At 58.4% G+C, this 19,167-nt stretch overlaps 3 non-coding genes across 3 annotated transcripts; all 3 read left to right on the plus strand.

Annotated features, from left to right (window-relative positions):
• The first annotated feature begins 576 nt into the window (after positions 1 to 576).
• On the plus strand, positions 577 to 649 carry TRNAA-CGC (transfer RNA alanine (anticodon CGC)). Its single transcript has one exon. It is a non-coding gene; the product is annotated as a tRNA-Ala (tRNA).
• Positions 650 to 8,534: 7,885 nt separating this feature from the next.
• Positions 8,535 to 8,607, plus strand: TRNAA-CGC (transfer RNA alanine (anticodon CGC)). The gene has a single exon. It is a non-coding gene; the product is annotated as a tRNA-Ala (tRNA).
• A 7,885-nt stretch (positions 8,608 to 16,492) lies between these two features.
• Positions 16,493 to 16,565, plus strand: TRNAA-CGC (transfer RNA alanine (anticodon CGC)). The gene has a single exon. It is a non-coding gene; the product is annotated as a tRNA-Ala (tRNA).
• Positions 16,566 to 19,167: the final 2,602 nt, after the last annotated feature.

Genomic DNA, 19,167 nt, shown 5'->3' on the forward strand with positions numbered 1-19,167 from the left:
AGCCACCGCCCAGAACCACAGCCACACAGAGACGCGGCGGCGACGCTCCGGAAGCCGCAGGAAAGGCCGTGGAAGGCTGCAGCCTAATGGACAGACAAGTCAGATCCGCTGTCACAAAGACACGCGGCCAGCGACTCTCAGGAAGGCAGTTCAGTGGGCTCGGGAGTAAAATTGATGAACGGAGGAAAATCCTTACCAAAGAGATTGAAACTCCAGGAAAGAATCGAACAGGACTGCTGGAGCTGAAGAACCCAGTAAGCCAGACGAAGACCGCGTGGAAGAGAGACTCAGTGAGCTCGCAGACAAACCGAGAAATGACACCGGTAGAAGGGGAAAGAGAACTAGGACACTAAACGATGAAGAAAGTCCATGGGAACGACCTGACCCTGTGAAAGGCAATGTCAGGGCAGTGGGTGTCCCAGGAGGACAAGAGACAGAAGGGGAGTGAGAACTTCCCAACCCGGGGAAGGAGCCGGCACACAAGCCCATGAAGGCAGGAGAACACCTGGTTACCACAATGCGAAAAGGCCTTCTCCGAGACACACTGTATCAGAATTGTCAGAAGGCAATGGTTGGGGAGGGTGTAGCTCAGTGGTAGAGCGCGTGCCTCGCATGCACGAGGTCCTGGGTTCAATCCCCAGCACCTCCATTAAAAATACATACATACATGCATGCATACACCTAATTACCTCCGCCTCAAAAGCAAAAGTCAATGACGAAGAAGTTCAAAGGCAGCCAGGGAAAAGAACGGTCAACTGCAAAGGAACCCCCATTAAGCCATCAGAGGACTGCGCATCAGAAACCCTACAGGCCAAGAGGGAGTGGGAGGGAGTGGAACGACATTCTCAAAATGCTGGAAGGTAAAAACTGTCACCCAATCGTACTCCATCTGGCACAGCTCTCATTCAAACGTGAAGGAGAAATGAAGGATTTCCCAGACAAACAGAGGGGTTTTGTGAGGGGTTTCACTGACATTAGACCTGCCTTATAAGGAACGTTGAAAACAGCTTTTCTACTAGAAACAAAAAGGCAAAAGTCCACAAAACTTTGAGCAAAGTGATAAACAGAATCAGAACATTGCGACTCAACAGAACAGAGCTTCAGACAGCTTGTTACAGCATGAAGGCTAAGAGGGAAAATAACTCTAGCTGCTTCATCCTGGCAACAAGCTCACGGTGCAAAAAGGGGCCACCTGAGGCGCAAAATACACGGGGAAGGGGAAGGAGCCGGTACAGGCAAAGGAAGGCACGTGCTGTCGGCAGAAAAAGGCCTGTCACCTCTGTGATGTTTTACACAGTCCTCGTGGTAACCACAAAACAAATCCAGGGCAGAGACACAAAACATAAAAAAAAAGAGGAAACAGAAAAATATCATAGAAAGTCACCAAACCAAAACGGCAGAAAGAAACACAGGGAACAAATAACAGACACAGGAATGAAGAAGACGTGGTGTGTACACAGTGAAGCACTGCTCGGCCTTTTTTTAAAAATGATGAAATCTTGTCATTTGTGACAGCATGGACGGACCTGGAGGGAACTACGCTGAGGGAGCTAAGTCAGATGGAGAGAGACAAATGCTGGATGATGTCAGTCACATGCGGAATATGCAAACAGACGAGCACACAAAAAAGAAAAATCAACGAACAAAACCAAACAAGAACACACGGACACAGAAAACGGAGCAGCGGTTACGGGGCTGGGGGTGAAATGAGTGGAGTCCAGTGACAGACGGAAACTGAGTTGCTGGCGGTGAGCGCGCCGAAGGGTCTACAGGCAAATGTGCTGTACGTATGAAACTTACACAGTATTATAAACCAATGTTACCTCAATAAAAAGTAAATCTTAAAGAAAGAAAAAAAGAAAAGAAAAGAAAAGAAGGAAAGAAAAGAAAAGAAAAAGAGGCAGTGGGAGGCCTGAGACCATAAGTGAGACAACCAACTCCTGGCCGGAGTGACCCCATAGGGCAGGGGCCCGAGACCTGGCCGAGGTTTGGGATAGCCCACCCAGCAGCTACCACCTTCAGGTCACCCTTCAGTGCCCCAAGGAGCCAAGAATTCCGGGGGGAGCCTGACCCCTGGCCGCGCCCCTGGTGGGCATGGATGCCCGGCAGTCGCTCAGGCAGGCTGCGCTGTTTGTGATGCAGCCTAAGAGCCAGTGTGGGTCCCAGACCCCAGCACAAATCTCCACAGAGGACATCAAACTAGTCCGAGTGTCACATCAGTCACTTATCCACTTGAAAGGCTACGCTTACCATGATTCCTTCTAAAACCAGTGGTAAATTTTCTCCCCAAATTGTTGACTCTCGTGAGGGACAAACCTCACACATGTGCAAATGTGAAAGATTGAGACACGGCTCCCGGGGGTCCCACGGCCCCTCCTCCCCCAGTGTGATTCCTTCACGTCAGAGCTGCCCCCTCCCCCGGCACGGCACCACCAGACCCTCCCCCTGGAGGCCCGAGTGGCCCCCACAGGCCCAGGCTTCCTCCCCTAGCAGGGACCAGACGCCCCATCCTGTCCCACTGGGACCCCCACCCAAGAGGTGCCAGGACAGGTGACCAGGAGAGGGGTCCCCTTGTCCTGTCTCCCAAACACCAGTATCACAGTCCAGGGGCCCAACGTCCTCCGAGATCTCCAAACGCTGCCCTCAGCGGGACACTCACCACAGGTGCAGCCAGCGCAGCCCGATGACCCAGGGCCAAGGGGTGGCCTAGCGCCAGTGAGCCCGGCCTGGCAGGGGTCAGGACCCAGGCCGAGCCTGGGCTGGCATCAGGGTGGCCTAGAGCTGGGCTCAGGTAAGCCTGGGCCTGCCTCGGTGCAGGTGGCCCCTCGGGCCACTGCTGGCCACGGCGTCCGGAGCAGCACCTCTCAGCTGGACCTCAGGAGCCCGCACATGCCGGGCTCTGCTGCCCCCGTGTGGCCGTCAGCAGCATCGCACCCACTCGGCCCACAGGAGGCTCTGCCCAGACCTGGGGCTCCTGGGGGGACAGGGGCAGTGGACAGGGGACACGAAGCAGTGGGGAGGGGCAGAGGGCAAGGGGCAGGGGGCATGGCCAGCACCACTTGGTGGATGGTGTCCGGGTTCAGCCTGGGGCCCAGTCCGTGTGCATCCTGGGTCCAGTCCTCCCTGCCCCGCCCCCCCGTCCTTTCAGGTAGGTGAGCTCTGGGCTCCTTGGAACCACCTTAGAGGAAGGGTCACACTGGGTGCCGGGCACGCCGGGGGGCCCTGCGCCTGGGCTCCTGCGTCATCAGGTGTGCACACTGCAGGGGTGTCGGCTGTCCTGAGGTTGCCAGGCCCAGCCCGGGGTCGCGGGGAAGGCCTGAGGGTGGGCGTTCTGCTCCCTGGTCTGGGGGGGCTGCTCTGTGTATCACTGCAGTTTGGGGGACACCCCCGAAGGCCTGTGTCCCATGAGGTGGCATCCCGGTCCCTGCTCTGCATGTCCCAAGGTCAGTTGTAGCAGGTCCCGGGCAGGCGGTCACTCTCTGGTGTCCCCTAGGAGGACCAGCTGTGGGGCCACAGCACCTCTCAGACCAATCCTGCGCGGTACGGACCACAGGGTGGGGATCTTCGCCCCCTGGTGGCCATCCTGAGCCATGGCAGTTCTGCCATCCCTGGGTCACAGACTAGTTCCCACAGCCTTGGGGCTCTGGACTGTGGCTCTGGAGACAACATGTGGGCAGTCGGGTATAAGGTCAAGGGTTCCCCTGGGGCTTGGCCAGGGTTGGGGCTCAGGGCTGCACCCGGGCCAGGCCAGGACTCAGTTCTGAGCCAGGTGAGCAGGTTCACCACAGCCCCAGAGACTCGCTAGCTCTCCCCCTGGACAGGGTGGAAGCCTTACCCCCACCACAGGCATCGCCCCCCAGCAAGACTCCAGAGGCTGTTGCCCCAGACCCAGGCCCTGTGCCCATCTGCGACAAGGCATGGGTCTGGGACCTGGGTGGGCCCCAGTTTGTAATCAGGGCGGCGGGGGGGGGGGAGGTTCTGAATGGACAGCTGAGATGGCCAGAGAGGAGGGGGGCAGGTGCTGAGGAGCGCCATGCCCTGTGGCTGGGTTAGCATAGGGGGCAGGGAGGGGCACCCGGCCAGGGCCCGTCAGACGGAGGAGTCAGGGTAGACACCCTGCAGGCCGGACCCCTGAGGGTGAGCTGGGAAGACTTCTCCCACGGGCGGCAACAAGGAGAGCCCAGGGCCCGGGCTCTGGTGACGGAAAAGCCCTCTTGGTTCCCCACAGCCCCAGGCTGTTAGGAGCCGGGACCCACAGCCTCCAGGGGCCTTAAATGCCCTGACAACCACTGGCATGGCTGGTCCCTGTGGATGGTCCAAAAGGGGCCTGGCATGTGCACACCTGGCTCCCCCGGGGACTTAGGCTTCAGAGGCAAGCCTCAGGGGATGCTCAGGACAGAGATCTGAGAGCTGGAGCCCGCTGACAAAGAAAACCGTAATGAAGCAAACCCAGGAAGCCACCTCAAGCAAGAACCAGTGAAACAAAGGCCTGCAGGGTAGACCCCAGGGGGAGCGTTCTCCGGACCATCCGACCCACAACATGCACTGTGCGAGCGTCTGAGGGGTTTGGGGGGGCGGTGGGGTATTGGTTTATTTATTTATTTTTAGAGGAGGTTCTGGGGACTGAGCCCAGGACCTCACGCGTGCCAAGCACGCACTGCACTCCTGAGCTACACCCTCCCCCCAAGATGCTTTTTTTATTTAAAGAATGTGTTCAAGGCTGACAAGGAAATAATATAAAAAGTTTCAACAAACCAATAGATTTGAAAAGAGCTCCTAGAACCGAAAAGGGTGGCATTTGACAGCAGCATCAAAATAGACGAGACAAACAACACACAGGAAAGAGCTGAAGCGAGAACTGGGAGGTGGGGAGGCACACAGAGCCCGGGGGAGGGGTGCAGGGCAGCGACAGCAGTGGCCTGGAGCAGAAATCAAGCAACATGACATCCCCCAAAAGAAGAAGGGGGGTGGGGGAGGCAGCGACCAGGCGCTGTGCAGAAGTGGTGAAAGGCTGCGCTCATCCCTTTCCAGAATCCCATCAAATCTCAAGCACCGCGTGCTGCTGTGAGCACCGCGTGCTGCTGCGAGCACCGCACACTGGGCAGCGGAAACCACAGGCTTCTCTCTCCCGGTCCTAGAGGCCAGGGGTCCGAGGCCAGGGGTCCAAAACCCAGGTGTTGGCTCCTCCTGAGGCCTCTCTCCTGGGCTGGCCGATGGCAGTCCTCCACCCCCCTCCCCATCCCACGTCGTGGTCATCTCTCTGTGTGTCTGTGTGCTCAACTCTTCCCACAAGGACACCAGTCAGACCGGATCAGGACCCACCCTAGAGACCCCATTTGAACTTGACCACCTCTTTAAAGTCACATTCTGAGGTCCCGGGGGTTAAGGCTTCAACATTTGAATTTGGGGCGGGGGGACAGTTCAGTCCACAACATTAAATAGAAATAAAATGCAAGTTCTGGCACGTTGAGTGGAAAAGAGGATTCTAGAAGCACCCCGACGGAAGGACAGGTGGCCGGGCACACCGGGCAGGGCAGGCTCAGCCGTGGTGGCCGGTCAGGGCTCAGCTGCTCTGGTTACACTGGCAGGTCCGTCTGTGCAGCCGCGGCCCCATCCGTCCAGACCACATCGCGAGGCTCGGGCGCCCTCTGGTGGCCATGCTGTGCCATCTCATGAGCCCCATTCCCAGACCCCAGGAGAGAGGTCACTGGGCAGCACCTCCTGGCACCGGGACCATAGTCACTCACCCCCCGCGCCCCACACAGCCACCTGCAGGAACCAGGGCAAAGTCAGAAACAGGGAAGAGGATATCGAAGAAAGGCCTGGGGAGCCAGAGGGGGAGAGAGAGGAGGCCAGACAGGCAGGCGCCCCCAGACAGGCACCGCACAGAACCACTCGGTGCAGCTCAGTGGTTCCGGTGAGGCCGCCTAGAGACGGCGATAAACCCCGGACACGCCTAGGGGCCAACAATGCGCCATGCGACAGCCCGGCCAGAAAGCCAGAGGGTCACTGTGGACCCACCTGATTGTACGTCCACCCTGGGACCCGGCCAGAGCTGGTGGCGCCACTGAGCAACAAAGTGATTAAGGAGTATTGCACTATCTCCCAAAGTATAAAACAAATGCCACGAGTCCACACTGAGTAAACATAACTAAATAGCTGAATCAAAAATAAGTGGGCGCGGGGAGGGGATAGCTCCAGTGGCAGAGCGCACGCTTAGCGTGCATGAGGTCCTGGGCTCAATCCCCAGTGCCTCCTCTGGAAAACAAATAAATAAACCTAATTACCTCCCCCAAAAAATAAAATAAATAAGTAGGGGAGAAGAGCCCCATCTCCTGCGGTGGCACCCCAGCAGTTCATACGGAGGCCCCTCAAGGAGGCAGAGGGTAACTCCCCCTCCTCCCCCTCGAGTGCGGAATTGGCACGCACTCTGCGGGTGGTGCCTCCTGGAGTCCACCTGCAGTGACAGAGTCCGCCGAGCTGACTTGGGACGGGGAGCTGCCACCCATGGGCTTCCGCTTCTCTGCCGGACTGGAGCCCCTCGTGTTCTCGCTGTCAAGCTGGGCTGTAGGTACGCGGGGGCTCTGCTCCCCACCGCGCCCTACCCCGTGTGTGTGCGTAAGGCCCACACACGCTGGTGTTGCGTGCCCTGTAATTTCCCTGGAACAGAGCCCCTTGTGGCCATCTCGCGCGTTGCACGCCCTGCCAGACCCAGGTCCAGAGACAAGGCCTCGCCTCCAGCAGGTGGGGTTCTCCCGCAGAGCAAGATCCGAAACAGACTTGGACGTCAGCATGTGTGTGCGTGTGCGCCCGGCTGTGTGTGTGCTCACAGACGTACGTCCCAGCTCCACCCACCTAGAGGTCATAGGAACAATGATACACATATGTAGGGGAGGGGTGTCAAACGGGGCCACTTGTGGGAACTGAGGAAGGAGACTAGGGGCCTTACAGTGTTCCTGCAAGGTTTCTGTAGGATTCAGGCGATCTCAGTGTGGACAACGTGCACCAGTCTTCGACCACAAGAGCATCTGGACTGTGGAAGGAGCCCGTTTGCAGAGGGTTCAAGGCGGCCCAGGTGGGGTCGGGGGATCTAGCCCCTTGCTGGGACAGGCTGGCCTGTGACCGCAGCCCACAACAGAGAACAGCCGAAGGACGCTGTGCCCAGCCTAGCCGTCCAGGGGCGGTGGGAGAGGTCAGTAGCATGGGGCATGGGAAGCTACCTGTGTCTCTCCCCTCCAGGCCACAACCAGTGAAGCGTCCACAACTAACAAAGGTGTGTCTGCCCAACACGGGAGGACCCCGGAGAATCCCACACTCCTGCACATCTACAGGTGAGTGGGCAGGACCACAGAGGAGGCCGACCCCAGGGGACAGGGGATGCAGCGCCTGAATCCCGTGGCGGCCGAGCCTGCTGCCCCAGAAGACCGGGTTGCAGCAGGGGAGGCGGAGCGCACGACGCCGGACCGCCGGCTGCATCCGCACCTGCGGCCACAGGTAAGCGGGCAGCAGCGGCAGCGGGGCCCGTGCCCCTGTCCCTCCAGCCGCTGGGGCGCCCCCACCGCGGCAGCAGAGCCGGCGAACCTTGCAGCAGCAGACAGGGAGGAGGGGCCAGCTCCACCCTGCCGGCCTTCCCGGTCCCCCTGTGGCTCCTCCTGGGGTCGCGGATTCCAGGGAGGAAGCCACGATCCCCGTGCACTAGGTGGCGATGCCAGCGACACTGGCACCAAGGACTCTGAAGGCACAAGAAGCAATGACGGGGGAACGGGCGACACGCGCACAGAGGCGGTGGAGGGTGCAAGGCGCCGAACCCCAAGCACAACGGAGGAGCGCGGGACCGAGACCACAGCTTGTGTTATGGCGCCACCTGCTGGAGAGCGAAAGAAAGGGCCCCGATTGCTGCCTGTTCCCGCGTGAAAGGCGCCCGGTGGAAGAGAGCACCAGCGGAGGACCCGCTCATTAGCCACCGCCCAGAACCACAGCCACACAGAGACGCGGCGGCGACGCTCCGGAAGCCGCAGGAAAGGCCGTGGAAGGCTGCAGCCTAATGGACAGACAAGTCAGATCCGCTGTCACAAAGACACGCGGCCAGCGACTCTCAGGAAGGCAGTTCAGTGGGCTCGGGAGTAAAATTGATGAACGGAGGAAAATCCTTACCAAAGAGATTGAAACTCCAGGAAAGAATCGAACAGGACTGCTGGAGCTGAAGAACCCAGTAAGCCAGACGAAGACCGCGTGGAAGAGAGACTCAGTGAGCTCGCAGACAAACCGAGAAATGACACCGGTAGAAGGGGAAAGAGAACTAGGACACTAAACGATGAAGAAAGTCCATGGGAACGACCTGACCCTGTGAAAGGCAATGTCAGGGCAGTGGGTGTCCCAGGAGGACAAGAGACAGAAGGGGAGTGAGAACTTCCCAACCCGGGGAAGGAGCCGGCACACAAGCCCATGAAGGCAGGAGAACACCTGGTTACCACAATGCGAAAAGGCCTTCTCCGAGACACACTGTATCAGAATTGTCAGAAGGCAATGGTTGGGGAGGGTGTAGCTCAGTGGTAGAGCGCGTGCCTCGCATGCACGAGGTCCTGGGTTCAATCCCCAGCACCTCCATTAAAAATACATACATACATGCATGCATACACCTAATTACCTCCGCCTCAAAAGCAAAAGTCAATGACGAAGAAGTTCAAAGGCAGCCAGGGAAAAGAACGGTCAACTGCAAAGGAACCCCCATTAAGCCATCAGAGGACTGCGCATCAGAAACCCTACAGGCCAAGAGGGAGTGGGAGGGAGTGGAACGACATTCTCAAAATGCTGGAAGGTAAAAACTGTCACCCAATCGTACTCCATCTGGCACAGCTCTCATTCAAACGTGAAGGAGAAATGAAGGATTTCCCAGACAAACAGAGGGGTTTTGTGAGGGGTTTCACTGACATTAGACCTGCCTTATAAGGAACGTTGAAAACAGCTTTTCTACTAGAAACAAAAAGGCAAAAGTCCACAAAACTTTGAGCAAAGTGATAAACAGAATCAGAACATTGCGACTCAACAGAACAGAGCTTCAGACAGCTTGTTACAGCATGAAGGCTAAGAGGGAAAATAACTCTAGCTGCTTCATCCTGGCAACAAGCTCACGGTGCAAAAAGGGGCCACCTGAGGCGCAAAATACACGGGGAAGGGGAAGGAGCCGGTACAGGCAAAGGAAGGCACGTGCTGTCGGCAGAAAAAGGCCTGTCACCTCTGTGATGTTTTACACAGTCCTCGTGGTAACCACAAAACAAATCCAGGGCAGAGACACAAAACATAAAAAAAAAGAGGAAACAGAAAAATATCATAGAAAGTCACCAAACCAAAACGGCAGAAAGAAACACAGGGAACAAATAACAGACACAGGAATGAAGAAGACGTGGTGTGTACACAGTGAAGCACTGCTCGGCCTTTTTTTAAAAATGATGAAATCTTGTCATTTGTGACAGCATGGACGGACCTGGAGGGAACTACGCTGAGGGAGCTAAGTCAGATGGAGAGAGACAAATGCTGGATGATGTCAGTCACATGCGGAATATGCAAACAGACGAGCACACAAAAAAGAAAAATCAACGAACAAAACCAAACAAGAACACACGGACACAGAAAACGGAGCAGCGGTTACGGGGCTGGGGGTGAAATGAGTGGAGTCCAGTGACAGACGGAAACTGAGTTGCTGGCGGTGAGCGCGCCGAAGGGTCTACAGGCAAATGTGCTGTACGTATGAAACTTACACAGTATTATAAACCAATGTTACCTCAATAAAAAGTAAATCTTAAAGAAAGAAAAAAAGAAAAGAAAAGAAAAGAAGGAAAGAAAAGAAAAGAAAAAGAGGCAGTGGGAGGCCTGAGACCATAAGTGAGACAACCAACTCCTGGCCGGAGTGACCCCATAGGGCAGGGGCCCGAGACCTGGCCGAGGTTTGGGATAGCCCACCCAGCAGCTACCACCTTCAGGTCACCCTTCAGTGCCCCAAGGAGCCAAGAATTCCGGGGGGAGCCTGACCCCTGGCCGCGCCCCTGGTGGGCATGGATGCCCGGCAGTCGCTCAGGCAGGCTGCGCTGTTTGTGATGCAGCCTAAGAGCCAGTGTGGGTCCCAGACCCCAGCACAAATCTCCACAGAGGACATCAAACTAGTCCGAGTGTCACATCAGTCACTTATCCACTTGAAAGGCTACGCTTACCATGATTCCTTCTAAAACCAGTGGTAAATTTTCTCCCCAAATTGTTGACTCTCGTGAGGGACAAACCTCACACATGTGCAAATGTGAAAGATTGAGACACGGCTCCCGGGGGTCCCACGGCCCCTCCTCCCCCAGTGTGATTCCTTCACGTCAGAGCTGCCCCCTCCCCCGGCACGGCACCACCAGACCCTCCCCCTGGAGGCCCGAGTGGCCCCCACAGGCCCAGGCTTCCTCCCCTAGCAGGGACCAGACGCCCCATCCTGTCCCACTGGGACCCCCACCCAAGAGGTGCCAGGACAGGTGACCAGGAGAGGGGTCCCCTTGTCCTGTCTCCCAAACACCAGTATCACAGTCCAGGGGCCCAACGTCCTCCGAGATCTCCAAACGCTGCCCTCAGCGGGACACTCACCACAGGTGCAGCCAGCGCAGCCCGATGACCCAGGGCCAAGGGGTGGCCTAGCGCCAGTGAGCCCGGCCTGGCAGGGGTCAGGACCCAGGCCGAGCCTGGGCTGGCATCAGGGTGGCCTAGAGCTGGGCTCAGGTAAGCCTGGGCCTGCCTCGGTGCAGGTGGCCCCTCGGGCCACTGCTGGCCACGGCGTCCGGAGCAGCACCTCTCAGCTGGACCTCAGGAGCCCGCACATGCCGGGCTCTGCTGCCCCCGTGTGGCCGTCAGCAGCATCGCACCCACTCGGCCCACAGGAGGCTCTGCCCAGACCTGGGGCTCCTGGGGGGACAGGGGCAGTGGACAGGGGACACGAAGCAGTGGGGAGGGGCAGAGGGCAAGGGGCAGGGGGCATGGCCAGCACCACTTGGTGGATGGTGTCCGGGTTCAGCCTGGGGCCCAGTCCGTGTGCATCCTGGGTCCAGTCCTCCCTGCCCCGCCCCCCCGTCCTTTCAGGTAGGTGAGCTCTGGGCTCCTTGGAACCACCTTAGAGGAAGGGTCACACTGGGTGCCGGGCACGCCGGGGGGCCCTGCGCCTGGGCTCCTGCGTCATCAGGTGTGCACACTGCAGGGGTGTCGGCTGTCCTGAGGTTGCCAGGCCCAGCCCGGGGTCGCGGGGAAGGCCTGAGGGTGGGCGTTCTGCTCCCTGGTCTGGGGGGGCTGCTCTGTGTATCACTGCAGTTTGGGGGACACCCCCGAAGGCCTGTGTCCCATGAGGTGGCATCCCGGTCCCTGCTCTGCATGTCCCAAGGTCAGTTGTAGCAGGTCCCGGGCAGGCGGTCACTCTCTGGTGTCCCCTAGGAGGACCAGCTGTGGGGCCACAGCACCTCTCAGACCAATCCTGCGCGGTACGGACCACAGGGTGGGGATCTTCGCCCCCTGGTGGCCATCCTGAGCCATGGCAGTTCTGCCATCCCTGGGTCACAGACTAGTTCCCACAGCCTTGGGGCTCTGGACTGTGGCTCTGGAGACAACATGTGGGCAGTCGGGTATAAGGTCAAGGGTTCCCCTGGGGCTTGGCCAGGGTTGGGGCTCAGGGCTGCACCCGGGCCAGGCCAGGACTCAGTTCTGAGCCAGGTGAGCAGGTTCACCACAGCCCCAGAGACTCGCTAGCTCTCCCCCTGGACAGGGTGGAAGCCTTACCCCCACCACAGGCATCGCCCCCCAGCAAGACTCCAGAGGCTGTTGCCCCAGACCCAGGCCCTGTGCCCATCTGCGACAAGGCATGGGTCTGGGACCTGGGTGGGCCCCAGTTTGTAATCAGGGCGGCGGGGGGGGGGGGGGTTCTGAATGGACAGCTGAGATGGCCAGAGAGGAGGGGGGCAGGTGCTGAGGAGCGCCATGCCCTGTGGCTGGGTTAGCATAGGGGGCAGGGAGGGGCACCCGGCCAGGGCCCGTCAGACGGAGGAGTCAGGGTAGACACCCTGCAGGCCGGACCCCTGAGGGTGAGCTGGGAAGACTTCTCCCACGGGCGGCAACAAGGAGAGCCCAGGGCCCGGGCTCTGGTGACGGAAAAGCCCTCTTGGTTCCCCACAGCCCCAGGCTGTTAGGAGCCGGGACCCACAGCCTCCAGGGGCCTTAAATGCCCTGACAACCACTGGCATGGCTGGTCCCTGTGGATGGTCCAAAAGGGGCCTGGCATGTGCACACCTGGCTCCCCCGGGGACTTAGGCTTCAGAGGCAAGCCTCAGGGGATGCTCAGGACAGAGATCTGAGAGCTGGAGCCCGCTGACAAAGAAAACCGTAATGAAGCAAACCCAGGAAGCCACCTCAAGCAAGAACCAGTGAAACAAAGGCCTGCAGGGTAGACCCCAGGGGGAGCGTTCTCCGGACCATCCGACCCACAACATGCACTGTGCGAGCGTCTGAGGGGTTTGGGGGGGCGGTGGGGTATTGGTTTATTTATTTATTTTTAGAGGAGGTTCTGGGGACTGAGCCCAGGACCTCACGCGTGCCAAGCACGCACTGCACTCCTGAGCTACACCCTCCCCCCAAGATGCTTTTTTTATTTAAAGAATGTGTTCAAGGCTGACAAGGAAATAATATAAAAAGTTTCAACAAACCAATAGATTTGAAAAGAGCTCCTAGAACCGAAAAGGGTGGCATTTGACAGCAGCATCAAAATAGACGAGACAAACAACACACAGGAAAGAGCTGAAGCGAGAACTGGGAGGTGGGGAGGCACACAGAGCCCGGGGGAGGGGTGCAGGGCAGCGACAGCAGTGGCCTGGAGCAGAAATCAAGCAACATGACATCCCCCAAAAGAAGAAGGGGGGTGGGGGAGGCAGCGACCAGGCGCTGTGCAGAAGTGGTGAAAGGCTGCGCTCATCCCTTTCCAGAATCCCATCAAATCTCAAGCACCGCGTGCTGCTGTGAGCACCGCGTGCTGCTGCGAGCACCGCACACTGGGCAGCGGAAACCACAGGCTTCTCTCTCCCGGTCCTAGAGGCCAGGGGTCCGAGGCCAGGGGTCCAAAACCCAGGTGTTGGCTCCTCCTGAGGCCTCTCTCCTGGGCTGGCCGATGGCAGTCCTCCACCCCCCTCCCCATCCCACGTCGTGGTCATCTCTCTGTGTGTCTGTGTGCTCAACTCTTCCCACAAGGACACCAGTCAGACCGGATCAGGACCCACCCTAGAGACCCCATTTGAACTTGACCACCTCTTTAAAGTCACATTCTGAGGTCCCGGGGGTTAAGGCTTCAACATTTGAATTTGGGGCGGGGGGACAGTTCAGTCCACAACATTAAATAGAAATAAAATGCAAGTTCTGGCACGTTGAGTGGAAAAGAGGATTCTAGAAGCACCCCGACGGAAGGACAGGTGGCCGGGCACACCGGGCAGGGCAGGCTCAGCCGTGGTGGCCGGTCAGGGCTCAGCTGCTCTGGTTACACTGGCAGGTCCGTCTGTGCAGCCGCGGCCCCATCCGTCCAGACCACATCGCGAGGCTCGGGCGCCCTCTGGTGGCCATGCTGTGCCATCTCATGAGCCCCATTCCCAGACCCCAGGAGAGAGGTCACTGGGCAGCACCTCCTGGCACCGGGACCATAGTCACTCACCCCCCGCGCCCCACACAGCCACCTGCAGGAACCAGGGCAAAGTCAGAAACAGGGAAGAGGATATCGAAGAAAGGCCTGGGGAGCCAGAGGGGGAGAGAGAGGAGGCCAGACAGGCAGGCGCCCCCAGACAGGCACCGCACAGAACCACTCGGTGCAGCTCAGTGGTTCCGGTGAGGCCGCCTAGAGACGGCGATAAACCCCGGACACGCCTAGGGGCCAACAATGCGCCATGCGACAGCCCGGCCAGAAAGCCAGAGGGTCACTGTGGACCCACCTGATTGTACGTCCACCCTGGGACCCGGCCAGAGCTGGTGGCGCCACTGAGCAACAAAGTGATTAAGGAGTATTGCACTATCTCCCAAAGTATAAAACAAATGCCACGAGTCCACACTGAGTAAACATAACTAAATAGCTGAATCAAAAATAAGTGGGCGCGGGGAGGGGATAGCTCCAGTGGCAGAGCGCACGCTTAGCGTGCATGAGGTCCTGGGCTCAATCCCCAGTGCCTCCTCTGGAAAACAAATAAATAAACCTAATTACCTCCCCCAAAAAATAAAATAAATAAGTAGGGGAGAAGAGCCCCATCTCCTGCGGTGGCACCCCAGCAGTTCATACGGAGGCCCCTCAAGGAGGCAGAGGGTAACTCCCCCTCCTCCCCCTCGAGTGCGGAATTGGCACGCACTCTGCGGGTGGTGCCTCCTGGAGTCCACCTGCAGTGACAGAGTCCGCCGAGCTGACTTGGGACGGGGAGCTGCCACCCATGGGCTTCCGCTTCTCTGCCGGACTGGAGCCCCTCGTGTTCTCGCTGTCAAGCTGGGCTGTAGGTACGCGGGGGCTCTGCTCCCCACCGCGCCCTACCCCGTGTGTGTGCGTAAGGCCCACACACGCTGGTGTTGCGTGCCCTGTAATTTCCCTGGAACAGAGCCCCTTGTGGCCATCTCGCGCGTTGCACGCCCTGCCAGACCCAGGTCCAGAGACAAGGCCTCGCCTCCAGCAGGTGGGGTTCTCCCGCAGAGCAAGATCCGAAACAGACTTGGACGTCAGCATGTGTGTGCGTGTGCGCCCGGCTGTGTGTGTGCTCACAGACGTACGTCCCAGCTCCACCCACCTAGAGGTCATAGGAACAATGATACACATATGTAGGGGAGGGGTGTCAAACGGGGCCACTTGTGGGAACTGAGGAAGGAGACTAGGGGCCTTACAGTGTTCCTGCAAGGTTTCTGTAGGATTCAGGCGATCTCAGTGTGGACAACGTGCACCAGTCTTCGACCACAAGAGCATCTGGACTGTGGAAGGAGCCCGTTTGCAGAGGGTTCAAGGCGGCCCAGGTGGGGTCGGGGGATCTAGCCCCTTGCTGGGACAGGCTGGCCTGTGACCGCAGCCCACAACAGAGAACAGCCGAAGGACGCTGTGCCCAGCCTAGCCGTCCAGGGGCGGTGGGAGAGGTCAGTAGCATGGGGCATGGGAAGCTACCTGTGTCTCTCCCCTCCAGGCCACAACCAGTGAAGCGTCCACAACTAACAAAGGTGTGTCTGCCCAACACGGGAGGACCCCGGAGAATCCCACACTCCTGCACATCTACAGGTGAGTGGGCAGGACCACAGAGGAGGCCGACCCCAGGGGACAGGGGATGCAGCGCCTGAATCCCGTGGCGGCCGAGCCTGCTGCCCCAGAAGACCGGGTTGCAGCAGGGGAGGCGGAGCGCACGACGCCGGACCGCCGGCTGCATCCGCACCTGCGGCCACAGGTAAGCGGGCAGCAGCGGCAGCGGGGCCCGTGCCCCTGTCCCTCCAGCCGCTGGGGCGCCCCCACCGCGGCAGCAGAGCCGGCGAACCTTGCAGCAGCAGACAGGGAGGAGGGGCCAGCTCCACCCTGCCGGCCTTCCCGGTCCCCCTGTGGCTCCTCCTGGGGTCGCGGATTCCAGGGAGGAAGCCACGATCCCCGTGCACTAGGTGGCGATGCCAGCGACACTGGCACCAAGGACTCTGAAGGCACAAGAAGCAATGACGGGGGAACGGGCGACACGCGCACAGAGGCGGTGGAGGGTGCAAGGCGCCGAACCCCAAGCACAACGGAGGAGCGCGGGACCGAGACCACAGCTTGTGTTATGGCGCCACCTGCTGGAGAGCGAAAGAAAGGGCCCCGATTGCTGCCTGTTCCCGCGTGAAAGGCGCCCGGTGGAAGAGAGCACCAGCGGAGGACCCGCTCATTAGCCACCGCCCAGAACCACAGCCACACAGAGACGCGGCGGCGACGCTCCGGAAGCCGCAGGAAAGGCCGTGGAAGGCTGCAGCCTAATGGACAGACAAGTCAGATCCGCTGTCACAAAGACACGCGGCCAGCGACTCTCAGGAAGGCAGTTCAGTGGGCTCGGGAGTAAAATTGATGAACGGAGGAAAATCCTTACCAAAGAGATTGAAACTCCAGGAAAGAATCGAACAGGACTGCTGGAGCTGAAGAACCCAGTAAGCCAGACGAAGACCGCGTGGAAGAGAGACTCAGTGAGCTCGCAGACAAACCGAGAAATGACACCGGTAGAAGGGGAAAGAGAACTAGGACACTAAACGATGAAGAAAGTCCATGGGAACGACCTGACCCTGTGAAAGGCAATGTCAGGGCAGTGGGTGTCCCAGGAGGACAAGAGACAGAAGGGGAGTGAGAACTTCCCAACCCGGGGAAGGAGCCGGCACACAAGCCCATGAAGGCAGGAGAACACCTGGTTACCACAATGCGAAAAGGCCTTCTCCGAGACACACTGTATCAGAATTGTCAGAAGGCAATGGTTGGGGAGGGTGTAGCTCAGTGGTAGAGCGCGTGCCTCGCATGCACGAGGTCCTGGGTTCAATCCCCAGCACCTCCATTAAAAATACATACATACATGCATGCATACACCTAATTACCTCCGCCTCAAAAGCAAAAGTCAATGACGAAGAAGTTCAAAGGCAGCCAGGGAAAAGAACGGTCAACTGCAAAGGAACCCCCATTAAGCCATCAGAGGACTGCGCATCAGAAACCCTACAGGCCAAGAGGGAGTGGGAGGGAGTGGAACGACATTCTCAAAATGCTGGAAGGTAAAAACTGTCACCCAATCGTACTCCATCTGGCACAGCTCTCATTCAAACGTGAAGGAGAAATGAAGGATTTCCCAGACAAACAGAGGGGTTTTGTGAGGGGTTTCACTGACATTAGACCTGCCTTATAAGGAACGTTGAAAACAGCTTTTCTACTAGAAACAAAAAGGCAAAAGTCCACAAAACTTTGAGCAAAGTGATAAACAGAATCAGAACATTGCGACTCAACAGAACAGAGCTTCAGACAGCTTGTTACAGCATGAAGGCTAAGAGGGAAAATAACTCTAGCTGCTTCATCCTGGCAACAAGCTCACGGTGCAAAAAGGGGCCACCTGAGGCGCAAAATACACGGGGAAGGGGAAGGAGCCGGTACAGGCAAAGGAAGGCACGTGCTGTCGGCAGAAAAAGGCCTGTCACCTCTGTGATGTTTTACACAGTCCTCGTGGTAACCACAAAACAAATCCAGGGCAGAGACACAAAACATAAAAAAAAAGAGGAAACAGAAAAATATCATAGAAAGTCACCAAACCAAAACGGCAGAAAGAAACACAGGGAACAAATAACAGACACAGGAATGAAGAAGACGTGGTGTGTACACAGTGAAGCACTGCTCGGCCTTTTTTTAAAAATGATGAAATCTTGTCATTTGTGACAGCATGGACGGACCTGGAGGGAACTACGCTGAGGGAGCTAAGTCAGATGGAGAGAGACAAATGCTGGATGATGTCAGTCACATGCGGAATATGCAAACAGACGAGCACACAAAAAAGAAAAATCAACGAACAAAACCAAACAAGAACACACGGACACAGAAAACGGAGCAGCGGTTACGGGGCTGGGGGTGAAATGAGTGGAGTCCAGTGACAGACGGAAACTGAGTTGCTGGCGGTGAGCGCGCCGAAGGGTCTACAGGCAAATGTGCTGTACGTATGAAACTTACACAGTATTATAAACCAATGTTACCTCAATAAAAAGTAAATCTTAAAGAAAGAAAAAAAGAAAAGAAAAGAAAAGAAGGAAAGAAAAGAAAAGAAAAAGAGGCAGTGGGAGGCCTGAGACCATAAGTGAGACAACCAACTCCTGGCCGGAGTGACCCCATAGGGCAGGGGCCCGAGACCTGGCCGAGGTTTGGGATAGCCCACCCAGCAGCTACCACCTTCAGGTCACCCTTCAGTGCCCCAAGGAGCCAAGAATTCCGGGGGGAGCCTGACCCCTGGCCGCGCCCCTGGTGGGCATGGATGCCCGGCAGTCGCTCAGGCAGGCTGCGCTGTTTGTGATGCAGCCTAAGAGCCAGTGTGGGTCCCAGACCCCAGCACAAATCTCCACAGAGGACATCAAACTAGTCCGAGTGTCACATCAGTCACTTATCCACTTGAAAGGCTACGCTTACCATGATTCCTTCTAAAACCAGTGGTAAATTTTCTCCCCAAATTGTTGACTCTCGTGAGGGACAAACCTCACACATGTGCAAATGTGAAAGATTGAGACACGGCTCCCGGGGGTCCCACGGCCCCTCCTCCCCCAGTGTGATTCCTTCACGTCAGAGCTGCCCCCTCCCCCGGCACGGCACCACCAGACCCTCCCCCTGGAGGCCCGAGTGGCCCCCACAGGCCCAGGCTTCCTCCCCTAGCAGGGACCAGACGCCCCATCCTGTCCCACTGGGACCCCCACCCAAGAGGTGCCAGGACAGGTGACCAGGAGAGGGGTCCCCTTGTCCTGTCTCCCAAACACCAGTATCACAGTCCAGGGGCCCAACGTCCTCCGAGATCTCCAAACGCTGCCCTCAGCGGGACACTCACCACAGGTGCAGCCAGCGCAGCCCGATGACCCAGGGCCAAGGGGTGGCCTAGCGCCAGTGAGCCCGGCCTGGCAGGGGTCAGGACCCAGGCCGAGCCTGGGCTGGCATCAGGGTGGCCTAGAGCTGGGCTCAGGTAAGCCTGGGCCTGCCTCGGTGCAGGTGGCCCCTCGGGCCACTGCTGGCCACGGCGTCCGGAGCAGCACCTCTCAGCTGGACCTCAGGAGCCCGCACATGCCGGGCTCTGCTGCCCCCGTGTGGCCGTCAGCAGCATCGCACCCACTCGGCCCACAGGAGGCTCTGCCCAGACCTGGGGCTCCTGGGGGGACAGGGGCAGTGGACAGGGGACACGAAGCAGTGGGGAGGGGCAGAGGGCAAGGGGCAGGGGGCATGGCCAGCACCACTTGGTGGATGGTGTCCGGGTTCAGCCTGGGGCCCAGTCCGTGTGCATCCTGGGTCCAGTCCTCCCTGCCCCGCCCCCCCGTCCTTTCAGGTAGGTGAGCTCTGGGCTCCTTGGAACCACCTTAGAGGAAGGGTCACACTGGGTGCCGGGCACGCCGGGGGGCCCTGCGCCTGGGCTCCTGCGTCGTCAGGGC

Source organism: Camelus bactrianus, chromosome 6 (genome assembly GCF_048773025.1).
Source record: "Camelus bactrianus isolate YW-2024 breed Bactrian camel chromosome 6, ASM4877302v1, whole genome shotgun sequence".
NCBI lineage: Eukaryota > Metazoa > Chordata > Mammalia > Artiodactyla > Camelidae > Camelus > Camelus bactrianus.